General features: G+C 38.9%; 1 protein-coding gene across 2 annotated transcripts in view; it reads right to left on the bottom strand.

Moving 5' to 3' along the window:
• The window catches only part of Edil3 (EGF like repeats and discoidin domains 3), a 530,137-nt gene that overhangs the window by 180,261 nt on the left and 333,970 nt on the right, over nt 1-15,906 (bottom strand). The gene's annotated exons all lie outside the window — the stretch shown is intronic.

Here is a 15,906-nt window from a genome sequence, read left to right as displayed (position 1 = left end):
TATAGGTAACCATAGAGAATTATACCAACGGAGAAATAGAAAGTTTACAGTATATACGAGGAGATCGGTTGTGTAAATTTCCAGAGACTGTAAACTTATCTGTGGTGACAGTAATGGGTGGATTTTGATCCACTAGAGAGAATATTCAACTTATTTTACAATTAAAAACTCTGTGTGTCATAATTTAGAATGTGGAGAGTGACATAGTCCTACAATGTGTTAAATCAAGTCAGTAGTAATAGGTTCTGCTCTTTATGGGCTTACAATTATTTGTTTCAAGTTAAATACACTTAAGCTACTCAGCTATTTTTATGGACATCAACTAAGGAGCACGTATCATCTGGAGCTAGGCCCCCTGCATACATGTATCTGATGGGTGGCTTGGTCTTCATAGGGGGCTAAAGGTGAGGGGGGGTCTGTTTCTAACATGGCCTCTATTGCCTGCTTTTGTATCACTTCCTCCTGGCAGGGCTGCCTTGCCTTGTCTCAGGAGATGAAGATATTCTCAGTCCAGTCCTGATGTGATTTGAGGTTCTGGATCAGGTTGATTCTGGGGAAGAGGAGCTCACCTTTTCTGGGGGGAAAGGGAGAGGGGAATGAGGAAAGGAGAAGGGAGAAGGGGGAAAGTGGGATGAGAGGAGGGAGGGAGCACCCTTGGGATGTAAAGTAAAATAAAAAAAAATGTTTTAAGAAAAAAAAATATGATAATTTGACTTCTTCCTTTCCAATTTGTATCCCCTTGATCTCCTTCAACTGTCTTATTGCTCTAGCAAGGACTACCAGAACTATGTTGAAGAGACATGGAGAGAGTGGGCAGCCTTGTCTTGTCCCTGATTTCAGTGGGATTGCTTTAAGTTTCTCTCCATTCAGTTTGATGTATATGTCTATAGGTTTGCTGTATATTGCCTTTACTATGTTTAGATATGTGCCTTGTATCCCTGATCTCTCCAATACTTTAAACATGAATGGATGTTGGATTTTGTCAAAGGCTTTTTCAGCATCTAGGGAGATTATCATGTGGTTTTTTTCTTTCAATTTGCATGTGGGTTGATGCCCCAGGTCCCGCCTCTGAGAAAAAGGTATCAGACAGGTCTGATGCTCTTTGGGTGAATGACACCTAAATGAACATCAGTACAAATATCAGAGATCAGACCTCTACTCTTGCCTGATGTGTCTAAAACAAAAAGGGGGAACTGTAGAGAGCTGCGTAATGCCGCGCCTTAAAGATGGAGCTGATTTCCGCCTTCCACCTTCCCGATGGTGAGTGCTCTCTGTCACGAACAACTCCACATTTGGCTAAGGCCAAGGATCTGGCTTGCTTCCATGTATGTGGACCTATCTGCATTGCCCACGTGGCATGCTGGGGTTGGCTACCCAGAGGCTATTTAAGCTGTGGGCTGGCTTTCCCCAGGGTCAGAAGATTGTTCAAGGTTCCTGAATAAACTGCATTGAAAAAAAAAGAAAGCGTTTACCTAAAAAAAAAAAAAAAAAAAAGAAAGAAAAAAAAAATGGAGCTCTTAGTGACAGGAAAATATAGTGGTCCCTGGAGCTGAGAGATGAGAAGTGATTGGGAATGCTGTAAAAATGTAAAAGCTATTTCTATAGGGAGGTAAGGCTCTAGAGATCTACTCTGCCTGCTGGCAGCCTCAAGTAACACATGGAGTTGTATGGCACTTCTCAAAATCCATTTGATACTGGTGAAGTAGAATGGCTAAAATGTATCTGGAAAGATCAATATGAAATGAAATGAGTTTCTGAATATATTTATTTTAAGGCTAAACGGGTTTTTATTATTCTGCTGCCAATGTCTTATAATATTTCTATAATCTGGTGCTTTTTGTGCACATGTAACTGTAGATTGAAATAGTCAATTGGTACTTAGGAGTTAATTTCTGAAAATGCATATGAAGATAAATTCATGAACAAAATATATTTATATAACTATGTAGCTGGGAAGTTAAAGACAATGTATCTGATTTACATATAATTTACTAAGAGACCTGAAAAGACACTGAAAGAGATTTGCCTTATTTTTGAAATAGAAAAGTCTTTCTACTCAACCACAAATCAATTTTGTTGCTATTAACATCTGTAGATAAACCTTTAATTCATTATACTTAATATAATATAACTTTACCATGTTTCTCTGATTCATACCATGGGGAAAAGATCATTCATCTAATAAAATTCTTTAAGAGGACTCAATGGCAACAGAATGTGGCACAAACATTTTAGGATGACCCTGCTGAGCAAGCATAGTCTCCACTGGATTTAACCCCTGTCTCCAATAACTCTACCAGCCTTGATTCTTTATAGGCTGTTTGCTAGAGTCTCGGGGAGCAACTTTTAAAATTTTTGCTATTTTATTTTATTTTTTAGAATTTATTCACTTTGTATCCTTATTGTAGTGCCCTCCCTCATCTCTTCCTTGTCCCACCCTCCCTTCCTCCTTCCCCCATCTGCCTTCCCTAATTCACTGAAAAAGGAAGTCTTCCTCTACTACTATCTGACCCTTGCCTATCAAGTCTCATTAGGACTGCCTGGATCCATTTCCTCTGTGGCCTAGGAAGGCCACTCCACCAGGAGGAAGTGATAAAAAAAAAAGCAGGCAACCAAGTTCATGTCAGAGACTGACCAGTATTAGACAACTCACTTGGAGAACTGAGCTGCCTATGGACTACATCTGAGCAGAGGATCTAGGTCCTCTCCATGCACTGTCCTTGGTTGGTGTATCAGTCTCTGCAGGACTCCCTGGGCTCAGATTTTTTGGCTCTGATGATCTCCTTGTGGAGCTCCTGTCTGCTCTGAGTCTTTCTATCTTCCCTTCTTCCAGAAGACTCCCTGTGCTCTGTCCAAAGTTTGGCTGTCAGTCACTGCATCTGCATGGAACCCCTGCTGAGTAGACTGTTTTAGAGGACATCTGTAGCAGTCTCCCACCCTGTTCCCACCTTCAAACACTTCTGGTGTCTATCCTGTTTGCCCTTCTGGATGAGAATTAAGCATCCTCCTTGTTGTTTAGCTTCTTTAGGTATAGAGACTTTAATGTGTTTATCCTATATTATTTGGCTAATATCCACTATAAATGAGTATATATCATGTGTGTCTTTCTGCTTCTTTGTTACCTCACTCAGGATAATCTTTTCTAGTTCCCGCCATTTACCTGCAAATTTCAGGAATTCCTTGTTTTTAATAGCTGAGTAGTATTTCATTGTATAAAGGTACCATCATTTATGTGTTCATTCTTCTGTTGAAGGACATCTAGGTTGTTTCTAGATTTTGGCTATTATGAATAAAGCTGTTATGGACATACTGGAGCAAGTCTCCTTGTTGTATGGTGGAGCATATTTCTGATATACCCCCAGGAGTGGTGTAACTAGGACTTGAGGTAGGGCTATTCCCACTTTTCTAAGAAAGTGCCAGACTGATTTCCAAAGTGGTTGTACAAGTTTACATTTGCACCAATAAAATAGGATTCCTTTTTCTCCACATCCTCTCCAGGATGTGTTGTCATCTTAGTCATTATTTATGATTGGTGTAAGATGGAATTTCAGAATCTTTTTGATTAGCATTTCCATGATGACTAAGGACACTGAACATTTTTGTGATTCTCCACCATTCGATAAGCCTCTGTCGAGAATTGTTTAGATCTATACCCTGTTTATTTTTTAATTTTGTTATAATTTATTCATTTTGTATCTCCACTGCAAACCCCTCTCTAGTCTCCTCCCAGTCCCACCCATCCTCACCCTTCTCCCCCTATGCCCTTTCCCTAGTCCCCTGAGAGGGAAGGACCTCCTCCCCATCTATCTGACCCCAGCTTATCAGGTCTCATGGAGGCTGGCTGCATCATCTTCCTCTGTACTCTGGCAAGGCTGCAGCCCCCAGGGGTAAGAGATCAAAGAGCCAGGTACTACTTTCATGTCAGAGACAGCCCCTGCCCTCCTACTAGGGAATGCATATGGAAACTGAGAAGCCTATGGGCTTCCTTTAAACTGGGGGTCTAGTTCCTCTCTATGCATGGGCCTTAGTTGGAATATCTTTCTCTGCAGGCTCCCCTGGGCCCAGGTATCTTGGCTCTGTTCTTGTGGAGTTTATGCCCCCTCCAGGTTTTGTCAACCATCTTTTTCCATAAGGATTGCAACACTCTGCCCAAAGTTTGGCTATGAATCTCAGGGTCTCCTTCAATACCCTGGTGTATAGTCTTTCAAAAGTCCTCTGAGGAAGACTCCTGTCCTGTTCCATGTCTTCTATTTTTAATGTCTATGCTGTTTGCCCTTCTGAATGGGAATTAACTATATTTCTTAGGGTACTCCTTGTTGTTTAGCTTCTTTAGGGTTATAGATTTTTAGTATGTTTCTCCTATATTATATGGTTAATATCCACTTATAAGTGAGTATATATCATTTGTGTCTTTCTGCTTCTGGGTTTACTCACTCAGGATGATCTTTCTAGTTCCCAGCATCTTGCCTGCAAATTTCATGATTTCTTTGTTTCTAATTGCTGAGTAGTATTCTATTGTGTAATTGTACCCACATTTTCTGTATCCATTCCTCCATTGAGGGACATCTGGGTTGTTTCCAGATTCTGGCTATTACAAATAAAGCTGCTAAGAACATGGTTGAGCAAATATCCTTATTGAATGGTGGGACATCTTTTCGGTTTATACCTAGAAGTGGTATAGCTGGATCTTGAGGTAGCACTATTCCTAATTTTCTGAGAGAGTGACAGATTGATTTCCAAAGTGGTTGTACAAGCTTACATTCCCACCAGCAATGGAGGAGGGTTCCCCTTTCTCCACATCTTCTCCAGCATTTGAGTTGAAATCTCAAAGTCTTTTTTATTTGCATTTCACTAATGGTTAAGGTTGTTGACCATTTCTTTAAGTGTTTTTCTGCTATTTGATATTTATCTGTTGAGAATTCTCTGTTTAATCTGTACCCCATTTTTAAATTGGATGTCTTGGTTTGTTGGTGTTTAACTTCTTCAGTTCTTTATATATTCTGGATAGTAGCCCTGTGTCAAATGTAGGGTTGGTTAAGATTTTTTTCCCAGTCCATACGCTGTCTTTTTTTTTTTTTTTTTCTGATGACAGTATCCTGGGCTTTACGGTAGATTTTCAGTTTCATGAGGTCCCATTTATTAATTGTTGATCTCAGAGCCCATGCTGTTGGTTTTCTGTGCAGAAAGTTGTCTCTTAGGCCAATGAGGTCAAGGCTCTTCCCCACTTTTTCTTCTAACTGATTTAGAGTATCTAGTTTTATGTTGAGGTTTTTGATCCACTTGGACTTTAACTTTGTACAGAGTGTTAAATATGGATCTACTTCATTTTTCTAAATGTAGACATCCAATTAGAACACAACCATTTGTTGAAGAGGCTGTCTTTTTCCCAATGTATGGGTTTGGCCTGTTTGTCAAAAAATTATGTTTCCCTGGGTATGTGGGTTTATTTCTGGGTCTTCGATTTGATTCCATTGGTCCACCAGCCTGTTTCTTTGCCTGTACTATGCCATTTTTATTACTGTTGCTCTATAGTACAGCTTGAGGTCTGGGATGGAGATACCTCCAGAAGATCTTTTATTGTACAGGATTGTTTTAGCTATTCTGGATGTTTTTGTTTTTTCATATGAAATTGAGAATTGTTCTTACAAAGTCTGCAAGAAATTGTGTTGGTATTTTGATGGAAATTGCATTGAATCTGTAGATTGCTTTTGGAAGGATGGCCATTTTCACTATATTAATCCTCCCAATCTATGAGCATGGAAGATCTTTTCATCTTCTGATACCTTCTTCAATTTCTTTTTTCAGAGACTTGAAGATTTTGTTTGTTTGTTTGTTTGTTTTTTGTTTGTCTTTCACTTGCTTGATTTGAGTTACACCAAGGTATTTTATGTTATTTGTGGCCATTGTATTTTTTCCCTAATATCTTTCTCAGCCCATCTGTCTTTTCTATACAGGACCACTTCAGATTTTTTTGAGGTAATTTTGTATCAAGCAACTTCACTGAAGGTGTTTATCAACTGAAGGAATTCTCTGGCAGAATTTTTGGGGTCACTCATATATACTATCATCATCTGCAAATAGTAATACTTTGACTTCTTCCTTTTTGATTTGTATCTTTTTGATCACCTTTAATTATCTTTTTGCTCTAGCTAGGACTTCAAGTACTATGTTGAAGAGATATGAAGAGAGTGGGAAGCCTTGCCTTGTCCCTGAGTTCAATGGGATTGATTTAAGTTTTGTTTTTTTTTCACCTTAGTTTGATGTTGACTATAGGCTTGTTGTATAATGTTTTTACTATATTTGGGTATGTACCTTGTATTCCTGATCTCTCCAAAACTTTAAACATGAACGGGTGTTGAATTTTGACAAATGGTTTTTGGCCATCAAGGAGATGATCACGTGTTTTTTTTGTTTTGCTTTGTTTTGTTTTGTTTTTCTTTCACTTTGTTTAAATGGTGCATCACATTGATGGATTTTTGTATATTGAATCCTCTGCATGTTTGGGATGAAGCCTTTTTGGTTGTGTCAGATGATATCTTTCATGTGTTTTTGGATTTGTTTTTGAGTAATTTACTGAGTATTTTTGGGTCTATGTTCAAAGTGAGCTTTGTCTGAAGTTCTTTTTCTTTTTAGGGTCTTTGTGTGGTTTAGGAATCAATGTGACTATGGCCTCATAGAAAGAGTTTTGTAATGTTCCTTCTGTTTCTATTTTGCATAACAGTTTGAAGAGTATTGGAGTTTGCTCATCTTTGAAGGTCTGCTAGAATTCTGCACTGAAAACATGTGGCCCTGGGCTTTATTTGGATGGGTGACTTTTGAAGACAGCTTCTATTTCCTTAAGACATATAGGAATATTTAATTTATTTACCTGGTCTTGATTCAGCTTTGGTAAAATGAATCAGTCAAGAAATGTGTCCAATTTTGTGGCTTTTGAAGTAAGAACTAATGATGGTTTGGATTTCCTGAGTGTCTGTTGTTATATCCTCCTTTTTCATTTCTGATTTTGTTGATTTGGACAGTGTCGCTCTGCCTTTTGTTAGTTTGGCTGAGGGTTTGTCAGTCTTGTTGATTTTCTCAAAGAAGCAGCTCTTAGTCTCATTGATTCTTTGAATTTCTCTCTTTGTTTCTAATGTATTGATTTCAGCCCTTGAATTTGATTATTTCCAGGTCTCTACTCCTCTTGAGTGTGTCTTTTTTTTTTTTTTTTTTTTTTTTTTTTTTTTTTTTTTTTTTTTAGTGCTTTCAGGTGTGCCATTAAGTTGCTGTCATGGGATGGCTCTAATTCCTTTATGAAGGCACTTAGTTTGTGAACTTTCCTCTTAGCACTGCTTTCACTGTGTCCCATAAGTTGGGGTAGTTGTACCTTCATTTTCATTAAGTTCTGAGAAGTCCTTAAGTTCTTTCATTATTTCCTCCTTGACTCAGATGTCATTGAATAGAGAATTGTTCAGTTTCCATGTGTGTGTAGGCTTTATGTTATTTCTGTTATTGTTGAGGTCTAGTTTTAGACCATGGTGGTCTGATATTATACAAGGTATTATTTTGATGTTCTTGTATCTGTTGAGGCTTGATTTGTGCCGGACTATTTGGTCAATTTTGGAGAAGGTTTCATGAGGTGCTGTGAAGAAGGTAAATTCTTTTGTGTTTGGGTGAAAGGTTCTGTAGTCATCTATTAGGTCCATGATTTAAGACATGGTGTCATTTCTCTGTTTATTTACTGTCTCAATGATCTATCCCTTGACTAGAGAGGGTGGTTGAAGTCTTGCAGTATTAAGGTATTGGGGGCAATGTGTGATTTAAGCTTTAATAATGTTTCTTTGACAAATGCAAGAGTCCTTGTGTTTGGTGCATTGATGTGCAAGATTGTGATGTCATCCTGGTGGAGTTTTCCTTTGATGAGAATGAAGTGATCCTCTCTATATCCTTTGATTAAATCTGGTTGAAAGTCTATTTTATTAGATATTGAGATGGCTACTCCAGCTTGCCTCTTGTGTCCCTGTACTTAGAAAACCTTTTCCAGCCCTTTACTCTGAGGGAGTGCCTATCGTTGTTGCAGAGGTGTGTTTCTTGAACGCAGCAGAAGGTTGGATGCTGTTTCTGCAAAAACTCTGTTAGTCTGTGTCTTTTTATTGGAGAGTTGAGAACATTGATGTTAATAGATATTAGTTTCCATTGACTGTTAGTACCTTTTATTGTGGAGTTGGTGGTGACTATGTGTTAATGTGTTTGTTTTCTTTTGCTTTTTTGATGTGATGGTGTTTTTTGTTTGTTTGTTTGTTTTTGTTTTTCTTGTTTTTTTTCTTTTTTTTAATTTTTCATCAATTACAATTTATTCATTCTGCATCCCCCCATAAGACCCTCCCTCCTCCCCTCCTGATCCCACCCTCCCTCCTCCCTCTGCTTGCATGCCACTCCCCAAGTCCACTGATAGGGGAGGATCTCCTCTCCTTTCTGATCTTAGTCTATCAGTTCACATCAAAAGTGGCTGCATTGTCCTCTACTATGGCCTGGTAAGGCTGCTCCCCCCCCCAGGGGGAGGTGATCAAACAGCAGGCCAATCAGATTATGTCAGAGGCAGTCCCTCTTCACATTACTATGTAACCCAATTGGACTCTGAACTGCCCTGGGCTACATCTGTGCAGGGGTTCTGGGTTATCTCTATGAATAGTCCTTGGTTGGAGTATGAGTCTCTGGGAAGTTCCCTGTGTTCAAATTTTCTTGTTCTGTTGCTTTCCTTGTGGAGACCCTGTCCTCTCCAGCTCTTACTATTTCCCAGTTCTTACCTAAATTTCCATTCACTCTGCCCAACAGTTGCCCATCAGGCTCAGCATCTGCTTTGATAGTCTGTACGGCAGAGGCTTTCAGAGGCCCTCTGTGGTAGGTTCCTAGGTTGTTTCCTGTTTTCTTCTTCTTCTGATGTCCATCCTCTTTGCCTTTCCGGATGGGGATTGGACATTTTAGTTAGGGTCCTCTCTCTTGCTTAGTTTCTTGAGATGCACAGGTTTTAGTGGGTTTGTCCTATGTTGTATGTCTATATGAGTGAGTATATACCATGTGTGTCTTTTTGCTTCTGGGACAACTCACTCAGGATGATCCTTTCCAGATCCCACCATTTACCTGCAAATTTCATGATTTCCTTATTTTTCATTGCTGAGTAATATTCCATTGTGTAGATGTACCACAATTTCTGCATCCATTCCTCAGTTGAGGGGCATCTGCGTTGTTTCCAGCTTCTGGCTATTACAAATAAAGCTGCTACAAACATGGTTGAGCAAATGTCCTTTTTGTGTACTTGAGCCTCCTTTGGATATATGCCCAGGAGTGGTATGGCTGGATCTTGAGGAAGCGCTATTCCTAGTTGTCTGAGAAAGCGCCAGATTGATTTCCAGAGTGTTTGTACAAGTTTACATTCCCACCAGCAGTGGAGAAGGGTCCCCCTTTCTCCACAACCTCTCCAGCATGTGTTGTCACTTGAGTTTTTGATCTTGGCCATTCTGATGGGTGTAAGGTGAAATCTCAGGGTTGTTTTGATTTGCATTTCCCTAATGGCTAGTGAGGTTGAGCATTTCTTTAAGTGCTTCTCTACCATTCGGTATTCCTCTACAGAGAATTCTCTATTTAGCTCTGTTCCCCATTTTTTAAGTGAATTACTTGGTTTGCTGCTTTTCAGCTTCTTTAGTTCTTTATATATATTGGATATGAGTCCTCTGTCAGATAAAGGGTTGGTGAAGAGTGCTGGAAGTCCTTGCTAGAGCAATAAGACAGTTGAAGGAGATCAAGGGGATACAAATTGGAAAGGAAGAAGTCAAATTATCACTATTTGCAGATGATATGATAGTATACGTGAGTGACCCCAAAAACTCTACCAGGGAACTCCTACAGCTGATAAACACCTTCAGCAAAGTGGCCAGATACAAAATTAACTCAAAAAAATCAGTAGCCCTCCTGTATACAAAAGACAAAAGGGCTGAGAAAGAAATTAGGGAAACAACACCCTTCACAATAGCCACAAATGACATAAGGTACCTCGGAGTAACCCTAACCAAGGAAGTCAAAGACTTGTATGAAAAAAATTTCAAATCTCTGAAGAAAGAATTAGAAGAAGATATGAGAAGATGGAAAGATCTCCCATGTTCATGGCTTGTCAAGATTAACATAGTAAAAATGGCCATCTTACCAAAAGCAATCTACAGATTCAATGTAATGCCCATCAAATTACCAACACAATTCTTTACAGACCTGGAAAGAAAAATTCTCAACTTCATATGGAATAACAAAAAACCCAGAATTGCTAAAACAATCCTCTACAATAAAAGATCTTCTGGAGGTATCTCCATCCCTGATCTTAAGCTGTACTATAGAGCAACAGTTTTAAAAACCGCATGGTACTGGCGTAGAAACAGAATGGTGGATCAATGGAACCGAACAGAGGACCCAGAAATAAACCCACACACTTATGGACACCTGATCTTTGACAAAGATGCCAAAACCATTCAATGGAAAAAAGATAGCATCTTCAACAAATGGTGCTGGTCCAACTGGATGTCTACATGTAGAAAAATGAAAATAGATCCATACTTATCACCCTGCACAAAACTGAAGTCCAAGTGGGTCAAAGACCTCAACATAAAACCAGACAGATTAAATCAGCTTGAAAAAAAAGTGGAAAATACCCTAGAACTCATTGGTACAGGAGAAAACTTCCTGAACAGAACACCAACAGCACAGGCTCTAAGAGCAACAATCAATAAATGGGACCTCATGAAACTGAAAAGCTTCTGTAAAGCAAAGGACACCTTCATCAAAACAAAGCGACTGCCTACAGATTGGGAAAGAATCTTCACCAACCCTTTATCTGACAGAGGACTCATATCCAATATATATAAAGAACTAAAGAAGCTGAAAAGCAGCAAACCAAGTAATCCACTTAAAAAATGGTGATGGTGTTTTTGTCCTATGTTTCCTTGGGTGTAGATGAAATCGTTGGATTGAAGTTTTCCTTTGGTATCTTCTGTCGGGCTGGTTTGCTGTGTATATATTGTTTAAATTTAGTTATGTCGTGGAATATTTTGTTTTCTCCATCTATGCTGATGGAAAGTATTGCTGGATATATATAGTAGTCTTGGTTGGCATCTGTGATCTTTTAACTTCTGCATGATATCTGTCTAGACCCTTAAGGCTTTCATAGTCTCTGCTGAGAAATCTGGTGTGATTCTGAGAGGTTTGCCTTTATATGTACTTGGCTTTTTTCCCTTGCTGCTTTTAATATTTTTCTTTATCCTGTAGATTTAGCGTTTTGATTATTATGTGGCTAGAGGAGTTTCTTTTCTCATCTAGTCTATTTGGTGTTCTGTAGGTCTCTTGTATGTTTATGGGCATTTCTTTCCTAAAGTTTGGGGAAATTTTCTTCTATGATCTTCTCAAAAATATTTTCTGGGCTTTGGAGCCTGGATTATCGTTTTCTTCTATTCCCATTATTCTTGTTTCATCTTTTCATGGTGTCCTTGACTTCTTGGATATTTTGTATTTGTAACTTTTCAGATTTCATTTTTTTCTTTGAAAGATGTATTAGTGTGTGCAATTGTATCTTAAATGCCTGAGATTTTCTCTTCCATCTCTTGTATTCTGTCAGTGAATCTTACTTTTGTGGTTCCTATCTCTTCTTTAATTTCTCCAACATCAGAATTTTCTCTGCTTGTGGTTTTCTTTTTAATTCTTTATTAATTACACTTTATTTACTTTGTATCCCCCTGTGGTTCCCTCCCTCTTCACTTCCCAAACCCTCCCTTCCTCCACCCTTTGTATGCATGCCCCACTGATAGGGGAGGACTTCTTTTCCTTCCTCTGATCCTAGTGAATTAGGTCTCATCAGGAGTGGCTGCATTGTCTACTTCTGTGGCCTGGTAATGCTGCTCCCCCATCAGGAGATGGTAATTAAAGAGCAGGCCAATCAGTTCATGCCAGAGGCAGTCCCTGTTCCTATTACAATGGAACCCATTGGACAATGAACTTCCATGGGCTACATCTGGGCAGGGGTCTTAGGTTATCTCCATGCATAGTCATTGGTTGGAATATCAGTCTCAGGAAAGACCCCTGTGCTCAGAATTTTTGGTTCTGTTGCTCTCCTTGTGGAGCTCCTGTCCTCTCCAGGTCTTACTGTTTACTACTCCTAAGCATATACCCAAAAGAGGCTCAGGTACACAACAAGGACATTTGCTCAACCATGTTTGTAGCAGCCTTATTTGTAATAACCAGAAGCTGGAAACAGCACAGACGCCCCTCAGTGGAGGAATGGATGCACAAATTGTGGCATATCTACACATGGAATATTACTCAGCAATAAAAAACAAGGAAATCATGAAATTTGCAGGTAAATGGTGGGATCTGGAAAAGATCATCCTGAGTGAGCTATCCCAGAAGCAGAAAGATGCACAGGGTATCTACTCACTCATATAGACCTATCATATAGGATAAACCTACTAAAATCTGTACACCTAAAGAAATTAATCAAGAGGGAGGACTCTTGTTAAAATGCTCAATTCCTATCCAGAAAGGCAAAGAGAATGGACACCAGAAGAAGGAGAAAAGAGGGAACAAGTCAGGAGCCTGACACAGAGGACCTCTGTAAGGCTCTGCCCTGCAGACTATCAATGTAGATGCTGAGACTTATGGGCAACCTTTGGGCAGAGTGCAGGGAATCTTAGGAAAGAAGTGGGAAACAGTGTTTTTTTTTTTTTATCTATTCTAATTCTGTTTTCATCTTGTACCATTTCCTCATCTGTTTGAATGTGGATTCCTGTCTGTCCATGATGGCCTCTATTTTTTTTATTCATTTCTTTATTTACCTCTATATGTGTCTCCATTTCATTGTTCATTTCCTCTTTATGTACCTTAAATAACTAATTTTTATAGTTATTTTATTATAGCATAATTAATTATTTAAGATCATTTTCCCATGTTTCAGCTGCAATAGAATATCTGTTGATTTTTCCATATTCTGGTGAAGCCATGATGTCTTGGTTTCTGTTACCTATATTTTTACACCAGCCTCCAGCCATCTGGTTTTCTGTAGGCTGACTGATCATTCTTGGAGCCTGTACTGCAGACTGGATCTACCTGTCTCTAGAGTCTTGAGTAGTCTTCCCTGGATTCACTGTCTCTGCTGGCTCATTATTTGTGACTAGGGTAGCTGGGGCACGGATGGAAAGACCTCTGGGTCTAGAGCTGCTCCAGTGCCTCACAGGCTTCCTCAAGAAAGTGGAGGATGAGATTTGGGTTCCAGGCCTGATTCAGATCCATTGGGTTCACTGGCTGTGCTGGCCAATTTGTTTCTGACCCCGGTGGGCCTGGTTGCTGGGGAGCAGACAGAAAGATATCCAAGCTTAGAGCTGCTCTAATGCCCCACAAGCCTTCTGAGAAACACAGACATTGGGATTCCACAATATGGCCTGCAGGTCACCCTGCTCTCCTTCCTGAGTTGCTGTTCAGATACCCTGTGTGGTCAACACTGCCATCTTGGATCTCCTCTTAAATTTATGTCTTTACTTATTACAATTTATTCACTTTGTATCCTAGCTGTAGTCCCCTCTCTTGTCTCCTCTCAATACCACATTTTCTCCGTCTTCTTCTCCCATGCCCTTCCCCCAGTCCACTGCTAGGGGGTTCCTCCTCCTCTCCTTTCATCTGACCCTACCCATAAGGTCTCATCAGGACTGGTTGCATTGTCTTCCCTGCCTTCATTGGGAGGTGGTCAAAGAGCCAGCCAATGAGTTCATGTCAGAGACAGCCTCTGTTCCCTCTATTAAGGAACCCACTTGAAGATTGAGCTGCACCCTTTTTAATTAGATTATTTTGTATGTTGGTGTTTAAGTTCTTTATATATGTTCTAGATATTATCCCCTTGTCTGATGTATGATTGGTGAAGGTCTTTGGTCAAACTATAGTCTGTAGTTTTATTCTGTAGAGCATGTCCTTTGCTTTACAGAAGCCTTTCAGTTTCATGAGGTCCCATTTATTCCTTCTTGTTCTCAGAGCCTGTGCTGTTGGTGTTTTGTTCAGGAAGTTGTCTCCTATGCTAATGAGACCAAAGCTCTTGTCCATTTTTTCTTCTAATAGATTTAATGTGTCTGGTTGTATGTTGAGGTCTTTGATCCATTGGGCCTTTAGTTTACTGCAGGGTGATGAATATGGATCTATTTGCATTTTCTACATGTAGACATTCAGTTAGATCAGCACCATTTGTGAAAATTGTTGTCTTTTTTTCCATTGTATGGTTTTGGCTTCTTTGTGAAAAATCTATCTGTAGGTGTGTGAGTTTATTTCTGGGTCTTCAGTTCTAGTCCATTGATGCACCATTCCGTTTCTGTGGCAGTACAATGCTGTTTTTATTACTGTTGCTAGATAGTACAACTTGAGATCAGAGAAATAGAGATACCTCCAGAAGTTCTCTTATTGTACAAGGTGGATTTAGCTATTAAGTTTTCTTCGTTTGCTTGTTTTGTTTTGGCGTTGGTTTTGGTTTTCCACATGAAGTTGAAAATTATTCTTTCAAGGTCTGTAAAGAATTATGTTAGTATTTTGATGGGAATTTCATTGAATCTGTGGATGGCTTTTGGTCATTTTCATTGTGTTAATCCTGTGGATCCATGAGCATGAGAGAACCCTCCATCTTCTGGTATCTTCTTTAATTTCTTTCTTTCAGAGACGAAGTTTTTCATATAAGTCTTTCACTTGCTTGGTTGGAGATACTCCAAGATAATTTTATTTTATTTTATTTTATTTGATATTGTGATGGGTGTTATTTCCCTAATTTCTTTCTCAGCCCCTTTGTCTTTTGTATACAGGAGAACTACTGATTCTTTTTTTTTTTTTTTTTAGTTAATTATGTACCCAGCCACTTTGCAGAAGGTGTTTATCAGCTGTAGGAGTTCTCTAGTAGGATTTTTGGGGCAACAAAAGTATACTCTCATATCATCAGCAAATAGTTTTACTTTCACTTCTTCCTTTCTAATTTGTATCCCCTTGATCTCTTATTGTTCTATTTGGACTTCAAGTACTATGTTGAAGAGATATGGAGAGAGTGGTCAGCCTTGCATTGTCCTTGATTCCATTGGAATTGATAAAGTTTTTCTCTGTTTAGTTTGATGTTGACTATAGGCTTGTTGTTTATTGTCTTTTTTCTGTTTAGGTATGTGCATTGTATCCTTGGTCTCTCCAAGACTTTAAACATGAATGGGTGTTGGATTTTGTCAAATGCTTTTGTAGAATCCAAGGAGATAATCATGTGTTGTTGTTTTTATTTCAGTTTGTTTTTATGATGGATTTCCCTATATTGAACTCCCCCTCATGTAGCACCTTGGATTATGCTTTTTCCTGAGAATCTAAAGTAGTAGAAGCTATCTTCAAAATTTTCCTTATTTTAAAATTTCCTGTTCGCACGTAGTTTCAACCTGACTACCCTGATACTGGTCTTTTCTCTGATTTGGTATGTGTTACTAATGATTTTGTAGACGGTGACTATATTAAGGAAACACATGAACAAAAGTATATTATTTCATAGAAATCACATTTGATCATATTTTCTGTCTTCCTAAGACATCTAATTTATGCTTTCATTCAAGTGCCCATGGAGCATAAATGGGCAGAATATGAGATATCAGCTTTGCTATGATGTTTGTTCTCTGGACAAGCAGTAAATATCTCAATGCATTGTTGTTTTCTACTGTTTTAAATGTAGCTGGCTGGGTGATGAGAACAAACAGCAGCATGGATTAAAAATTCTCTCATTTCTAAAAAGTGGGTTCTGCAGACAGTTCAATAGCATCCTGATCTGATGTGCATTTTATATTTGCACATGAGAAACTATTTCAAATAAAGAATACATAGATGAAGTTGTTATTTTCTTGT

Source organism: Meriones unguiculatus, chromosome 2 (assembly GCF_030254825.1).
Source record: "Meriones unguiculatus strain TT.TT164.6M chromosome 2, Bangor_MerUng_6.1, whole genome shotgun sequence".
Lineage (NCBI taxonomy): Eukaryota > Metazoa > Chordata > Mammalia > Rodentia > Muridae > Meriones > Meriones unguiculatus.
This window is presented reverse-complemented; position numbering and strand designations above follow the sequence as displayed.